This window comes from Cryptomeria japonica, chromosome 5, assembly GCF_030272615.1.
Source record: "Cryptomeria japonica chromosome 5, Sugi_1.0, whole genome shotgun sequence".
Lineage (NCBI taxonomy): Eukaryota > Viridiplantae > Streptophyta > Pinopsida > Cupressales > Cupressaceae > Cryptomeria > Cryptomeria japonica.
The window spans coordinates 161,950,962-161,959,439 of record NC_081409.1 but is presented as its reverse complement, the minus strand read 5'-3'; the positions used below and the strand labels follow the sequence as shown (position 1 = coordinate 161,959,439).

At 32.6% G+C, this 8,478-nt stretch overlaps 1 non-coding gene across 1 annotated transcript; it reads left to right on the top strand.

Annotated features, from left to right (window-relative positions):
* Nucleotides 1-703: 703 nt before the first annotated feature.
* LOC131072710 (uncharacterized) lies at nucleotides 704-1,767 on the top strand. Its single transcript, XR_009372558.1, has one exon. It is a non-coding gene; the product is annotated as an uncharacterized LOC131072710 (transcript).
* Nucleotides 1,768-8,478: the final 6,711 nt, after the last annotated feature.

Here is an 8,478-nt window from a genome sequence, read left to right as displayed (position 1 = left end):
TAATAAAATTAATTCCAACTTAAAACCTAAATTAAATGTTTAGAACAAGAGAGAATGAGAAAGCAACTAACTATTGATTATTCATTTCATGTCAATAATTTATGGATAGTTGTGTCCTTGGAGAGTTATGCTAAGGGTAACATGTCATTTGATTATTATCTTCATTTAGATTGTCTCGAGGCTATGTATATCTCTTTACCTCAAAGATTCCCACATCTCTCTTTTCCCCCTCTATCCTTCCCATTGTATCTATCTATGTATCTCTCCCTCTCTCCCTCTCACTCCCTCTTTTTATATATATCTACCTTTGTATCCTCTTTCTCCCTCTATCCCTCACTTCATCTATTTAAATATATTTTCCTCTCGCTATATATATCTCTCTATCTCTTTCACTCACACACATTCCATATTTCTCCCTCCTTATCTCTATCTCTATATCTCTCTCACTCACATAGACACATAATCCCTATTTCATCCTCTCCCTCTCCCTCTCCATCTCTATCTCTATCTCTATCTCTATCTCTAGTTCTTATACTCTTCTTCCTTCATCTCTCCTACTCTCTCCCTCTCTATCACTCTCTACCTCTTCACATATCGCTTCCTATATATTTATCTTTCTATCTCCCCCTCTCTTATTGTTGCCCCCTTTCTATCTCTATGTCTCACTCTATAATCTCACGGTATAATCCAAAAAGCTCTATATAATCCACGCCACTTCCTCCTATTTTCGATAACAACAATAAGCTGCCTTCTGATAACTTGTGGTTGTGGAAGAAAATCTTGGCGTGAGAATGGGCAGTCACTCTGTTGTAGTGCTGGGGTTGATAGCCCTGGCGGCGATATTACTGGGCCAACCTACTGAAGCTGTGGATTTTGAATTCTCTAATAATGCCCAGGGAACCACCGGTGGCAACAGATTTGATCAAGAGATCGGCCAGAGTGGAGCCCTTGAAATTATGAACTCTTCCACTAAATTCATCTGGGACACTTTCCAACAGCAATCGGCTGCAGATAGGAAGAATGCGGACAAGGTTACTCTCATCGTCGAAAGCATGGACGGCATTGCGTATACAAGTGGAGACCAAATTCACCTGAGTGCAGATTATGTGGGAACTTCCAAGGCGACCTCAAGACGGCAATTCGAGGAGTTTTGTACCAAGAAATGACGCACGTGTGGCAGTGGAACGGGCAAGGCAATGCTCCGAGTGGACTCATTGAGGGCGTTGCAGACTATGTTCGCCTCACTGCCGCTCTGGCTTCTCCTCAATGGGTGAAGCCCGGTGGTGGAGACAAATGGGACCAGTGTTATGATGTTACTGCCTATTTCTTGCAGTATTGTGATAGTGTTAGCTCTGGATTTGTTGCCAAGCTCAACGCTAAATTGGCTTCTGGATGGAACGTGGGATTCTTTAATGACCTCACTGGTAAATCTGTTGATCAGCTTTGGAGTGATTACAAGGCCAGGTATGCTTCTCCTGCTTAGAGATCAATATGCTCTGCTTTTATCATCTACCTGTTATAACTAGCTATGTCAAATAAACGAGCCGCAAATGGGAATAATATATTCGTATCCACATTAAAATACCATGGAGAGTGGTTTTTTTTTAAGTTTTCCCTTGTTATAGGTTGTATTGGTATAGTTTTGGGTCTATTTGGTACCATGTTTGGCCATTGTAGCTATCAAATATTACTATGATATATGTAGGCAATTACGATGCTTAAGATCTAATGAGGCATTCAATATCTATGCATTATTTGAAAGATCAATTGACAAGGCTAGCATGAATCTTTATATTTGGTGTACTAATGACTTGTTAAATTATAATATTTTCAGTTAATTATAATATTATCATATTATTGAAATATTATTTGTAGTGTATCAAACTTATTAAATTTGTGTTATATTAATTTTCTTGTTTCTTATGATACATAGATAGATTTGTTTATATATTCCTATCTATAGAATGAGCTTGATTGTACCAAAACTACTATTAACATAGACAACAAATTACATGACACAATCCCTAAATATAAACATCTTTTCTTCAACACCATGTTTATAATTCTTATAGGAAACTATTGTTGTAAATTCATAGAAAAGAAAGATGAGGTTTTTCTTTCGACAAGATGACTATTTAGAATGTTAGGAAGGAAAGTTGTGTCTCTATCTATGGTAAATCAAAGTCTATTGTTATCAAAGAATTTTACAAAGGGAAATATGTGATCTTGCAATTTTTTTTTATTAATATTCCTACTTTTCTTTAGGTTACAATAAAATTAGTGCAATATTCACATAAAAATTATGGTGGTAAAAAGGCATACCCACAAAAGTCTAGTGGGACAAAGTTTAGAACAAAGATAAAAATAATAATGTTAAGAAACAATTGTTGCACTATTATTAGATGAATCTTAATCATCAATATTAAAACCCCATACACCAATGAGATTGGTATCATCGAGGGGCTCCCAACCAATGATAACACCTTTCTCTTCAATAGTCTCCTCAATATGTTACTACAGATGAAAAGGAGGAATGGCAAGTTGTAAATGATGAAATTTGTCAACTTGCCATCTAGCTAAAAAGAGGGTAAAGTAATACTTAGAAAAATCAATAAAATATAAATATCTCCATTCCTTTCATAATATTGGAACATGAATAGGCCTAACTATTGTCCTTAAAAAGAGCTAAGCACTAGGATTCTATTCCAATATTACAAAAGATTCAGATAGCGAAGTGTGCAAAGATGAACTAGGTTAGTAAAGATGAATTTACTAAATCTGATAGAAAATAGCTAGTGTAGCATAAAACATAGAAACAATAAGGTAGTTTTGGAGTGAGGACACAAAAAAGAACCTGATACTAAAATCTAAAGTTGACTATGCTAGATAGAAGCATTAGGTGTCCATATCTAAAGGTGATGAAGGATCGAGAGATGATCAAAAATAGAATCAGGAAGCTTTGCACACCTATCTCCCAAAAATGGGTCAAACTAGCAAGACATGGAAGCTAGGAACCATAGTCTTATCAATTTTGTCAATTCAAAGATTGAGAATGTATGTTGATGTATTCTTTGTCATCTATAACTTCTTTGTTTTAGGATTTATATCTACATAAAAAATGGGAAAAAGTGATTGTGCCATATAAGGGATTTCCCATCTCAATTTTCATGTTAGTGTTCCCACTTCTACAATGCCAATGATGGGATAGAATGTGTTCCCTTGCAAGGATAGAGGCTAAACAAATGATGAATGTTGAATGAAAATATCATACCTTATGTATAAAACCCTCTCATACAATCTCACATAAAGGCTTCATGTGATGCTCATGAAGTCTTGCAATGTGTTATTGTTAGAAAGTAGTGCTAAACATAGGATTAGTTGTTAGTTTTTGATAAAGATAAAGGGATTAGTTGTTAGTTGTTATGTGTACATGGGTAGTTAGATGGTTGAAATGATTTATAAGACATTTCAATATAATATTTTGAGTGATTTTTGATGAATGATTACCTATTTGTAGATTTGATGTTTTCTTAATTCTCCAAAATTTGGTATTAGACTAGATTTCAAATGGGCCTCTCTAGCTTTCACTCCACTCATACATTGTTTGTCTAGTTGATTAATGCAATGGATTGCTAATCCCGTACTCCTTTGCAATGCCATTATATTTTTTGTATTGATTCACTGGTTGTAAATTCAAGTGATGCAAAGATAGGACTAGTAGGATCCCGCACACCTCGTGCAAAATCTAGATTTTTTACCATCCATCTTTCTTGCATGTTTATCAATGATTCTTGTTGGGATCCTAAACTCCTCACAGTCAACTCATTGGCATTTTCCACTCAAGTGCATCATCTTTCTCTTCTATTTTGTTCTCACATTTTTTCCTCCATTTTTTTCATTATGTTCATGGTCAACTTTTTTTTCTAATTTTTATTCAATAAATGTCCCTATATGACTTTTTCCCATCAAAACCCCCTACAAAATTTAATGAGGCCTCGATCCACAAAGAAAAATCTCACTCGAACTATCAAGAATATTGATCAAGATTCTACATGATTGATTGCAAGGGTCTATAAGGCCTTCAAAAGAAAAAAAGGTTTGGGCAATATATGTAACTTGTGCTTAAGTTAAATGTAAGGGAGACTCATAATGTAACTTGTAATTGAGTTCAACTCCAAATGAAACATGTGACATACAATTATTTATATAACTTGTAATCAAATTATTGGGTTGGGCCCAATTGGAAAAAGTAACTTGATTTGGGCATCAAACTTGTCAAAAAGGAAAATAATATGAAGAGTTGGCCTAATGAGGCTAGGAAAACCTATGTAAGAGGATTAAGTTTTGTATATAACAAGAATCAATCATGGAAATCAGATATATACATTCAATCAATCATTCCTAGCAATCAAATATTTTTCCGTAGCAAATATCCTCTCTTCTCTTCTTCAGCAAATTAGTCTTCACAAAATCAATGAATTGCTTCATAGCTGCTCGGCAAATTTGTATGCCAGACTAGGTTGTAGATCTCCTTCACATATGTACTCAATATTGTGCATGTCAAGCTCCATTCTAGTTTGGATCTTTGCATCTTCAGGTAGCAAACTTATTGGTAGATTTGTTGGGTGATATCAAGCTATGACAATCATCTACCTTATAGACAAAACCCTACCTGTGCATCTTTAGATTAGGGTTTGAACATAAAGGAATTCATATTGACAAAGCACTACCCTAGATTGGGAATTTTATCAGATAAGTGATTTGATCCTTATTGTAATTGTAATTTGCTCATACTAAATGGTTTTGATCTGGATCTTTGATGCTGGGTTTTTCCTCCAAGAGGGAGGTTTTCCTAAGGTATATTGTGTTTTGTGTCTCTTGTGTGTTTACATTTAAGTTAATTTCTCAGTTTACTTAAATCTGGTCACTAAAACTAACATTCAGGACTACACACAATACTTTATAATATTGTATATGCTAACACTATGTTTCTGTTTATAGGATGAGCCAATGTGTAGTTGCTGCAATTCATATGAACAAACAAAGATTTGGTAATTGGAATAAATGCAACACCTATGGTTTATACTAGAGCGCATGAACCATAACATATTAATATGTAAATAGTAAAATTGGTATTAGAGCATTTTCTTTTATTAGCAAGGGCTAATAAATATTTTCTAGAATGTAGAGGATTGTCTTGACTAGATTAAAAATGGAACGTTAGCTTACACTAGACATGTATCAAAAAATATTTTGATTTAGAAAGTTAATTTTTTTTATGGAAGGAATATTGTACGTTAACAACATGCTTTGAATATGAAGCATATTACATAATCTAGTTGTCTAGTTTTGAGTATTGTTTGGTGTTCTCCATCTATTTCAATGGCAATTCTGGAATTGAATATAATGAAATAATTTTTTGGTTTGTTATTAGGCTTCTTTTGCTTGTAAGATATATAGACATCTTTGATGTAAGATGTCTTTTCTTTCTATTCATGCTTTATGTGTTATTCAACTAAATTTTTATGATGCTTATGTTTGTGTTACAGTATCAGTACATACATCAACATCTTGTCAGGCTTCTACAAATTATTGTTAATGTGAGTTGTGATTTAGTAGCACCCCAGGTTGCAAGCATCCACTTCAAGAACCCTATAGGCAAAAATTGGGCACCTCGTGAATCTGGTGCATCTATATCCCATATTTATGTTTTATTTAAACTTATTTGCATCTATGATTTTCTAAAGTTGAGCAACATGATGGTAGGAGAACAGTAGAAGATATCACCAACCAATAAGACAATAGTTAGAGAAAATCTACTTCAATTCATAGCCTATGTTCCTCCTTTGCTGAGGTATGTAGTTAGTACACATTTTATCAGTCAAAATTTTTAGCTATGGATTATTCTTGCAATTACTTATTTATCTTTCTTTCACTTGTTTATCATGATTTAATTTTTCCTACAAATTCTATCACTTGTTTATCTTGATTTATTTTTTCCTACAAATATGTTTATGAATCTTCTTTTTGTAGAACTTGGCTATTTAATTAGCTCAAATCCATGTTCTTATGTCAATTTAACAAAGAGAAATTCATTTCTTAGTTGTTCAGTATTTTCACATGTAGATTGGTCAGAATTATCCCCCGCTATAGATTGGGGCTAGGGCACTCTTGAGTGCCCCTAAGGGGGATTATTCAAGATGTTGTCTTTGTTCCTATTGATGCATACTCTAGTTTTCTATGCATCAAAGTACATAATTTGAAATGTTTTATTTGATAACTCAAAATCATGACTTCAACGAATGCCCACATGCCTATTTTGTAAACATATTATGTTATCTTATGCATGCTTTACTGCTTATTGTTTTGAGTGATACCACAGTTTTGATTTTTTTATAATTTGAGTTAAAATTATTTATACTATTTCTATTTTTCCTCATCTAATTTTCTCAAGGTTTGACTTACACCTATTTTCCAAACAAATTACTTCATTTTGTGTATTAATTATAGGTTTTTGATCCTAGTGATGCCAAACTCATTGGACTCTTTCTTTTTTGTCTTACAGACATTTGTGTTGTTTTTGAATTTTCTAATATGATTTTATTATGGTTGTAGATATGCCTATTTTGTAAACATATAATTTTGTGCATTAATTATAGTTTTTTGATCCTAGTGATGCCAAACTCGTTGGACTCTTTCTTTTTTGTCTTACAAACATTTGTGTTGTTTTTGGATTTTCTAATCTGATTTGCTTATGTTGTAGATATAACTATTTTGTAAATGTATAATTTAAATTTAAATTTTTACTACACTTTTCTTTGAGTGATGTCAAAATCACAGGATTTGTTTTTCTACTCCGTATTACGCGTATATGCGTACACAGTTTTTTAGATTTTCTGCTAATTTCCTTTTGGTGTTATATTTATTTTTACATCAACATTACAAGTTGTAGATGCAAATATCTTATTTGGTCATTTTTAAGGGTTCTAATACAACTGATTTGCTTATCTTGTTTGTGTGTATAGAGCACAGTTTCCAGAATTCCATAAAACTATGATAAATACATATTATCTAGAGCAATGACCTAGTCTTCTTCCTCGGGTCAAATATAATTTTTAAGATCAACAAGTATATGCTTCTTCATATGTACTAAGAATTATTTTAAGGAAGGATGAGTAATTATTTGTTTTTGGGTGTTTGGCTTCTTCTTTAGGTCAATATTTGACTAATATTTTTCTCGCTATTTAAACTATTAGTGTCGATGTGACTTAACTTATTTATTTGATGTGTGTAGGTCATGGTTCAAGTTTGAGGATGAGTGAACTCCTATCTATCTTATCATTGATGAGGTATTTCCTCCTCTACTTAATATTTTCAATTGCCTTGTTCAAGTTTCAAATCCTGCATTGGATATAGCAGAGCTTATCAATCTTATTTGTAAAATATTTTGGTCATCTATATACATATGCATGCTTTTGCATTCAAAATGTACATTAAATTATTTAAATTTTTTTTTACTGTGCATTTTATTGCTTTATGCAATTTTAGATTTGAATTTATGTAGTGATGTGGCCATGCAGTTAGAGATGCCCAAGCAACTCTTTTATCCCAACATCTTTAATTCTTGGATGGTCCTATTTTTAGCTATGCTAGAAATATTGTTTCCTTTGGAAGGGAAACCAACCGATCTAGAACAACACAAATCTTAGGAATGGTGGAAATTAAAGAAGTGGAAAGTGCATATTATGAAGCAACTATACACACGGTGAGCTTAAGAAAGCTAGTTAACATTCATTGACTCTGCAAAAGATTGGGATTGTTCAAATGTTCTTTAAGATGTATAATCAATGTAATTATGAGAACTGAGGAAATAAAATCGGCAACACTAGAATCTACTGTCTAACCTTTTCACAATTCAACAATCCAACAAAAATTGTTCAACATAAAAACACAAAATGGCTGGCAATTTTGACATGTTCTCAACCATTAATCAGACTTAAAACTCACTACTAAACCAAACGATGTTTTGAGACCCAAGATTCTGAATGGTAAAATTATTCTTTAAAGGGTGCTAGCTCAATGGAAGAGCACCTTCTTTGCAAGTAGGTGGATGGTGGTTCAATTACATCATGCCCTAACATGAATTAATCAATGATATTGTAGTTTATATTTAACAATAATGATTTATATGAATAGTGAGTTATGTTTAAAAGTTCATTATTTAATATCATCTCTTCAGAGACAAAAGTGGTATTCTCGTTAGTGAAAATATTTTTATCATTTTAAGAAAGACAATAAATGGGATTAAACCCACATATATGTCTCTATAGAGACAATATGTTTTATTTTATTTATAAAGACAATTTTTTAAGACAATAATTTAAGACACTCACTTACAGACAATATTTTAGATAATACACAAGTTTTATTTTGTCTCAAGTTAAGACAATTTACTCAAATATTGTCTTCAAACCCCCT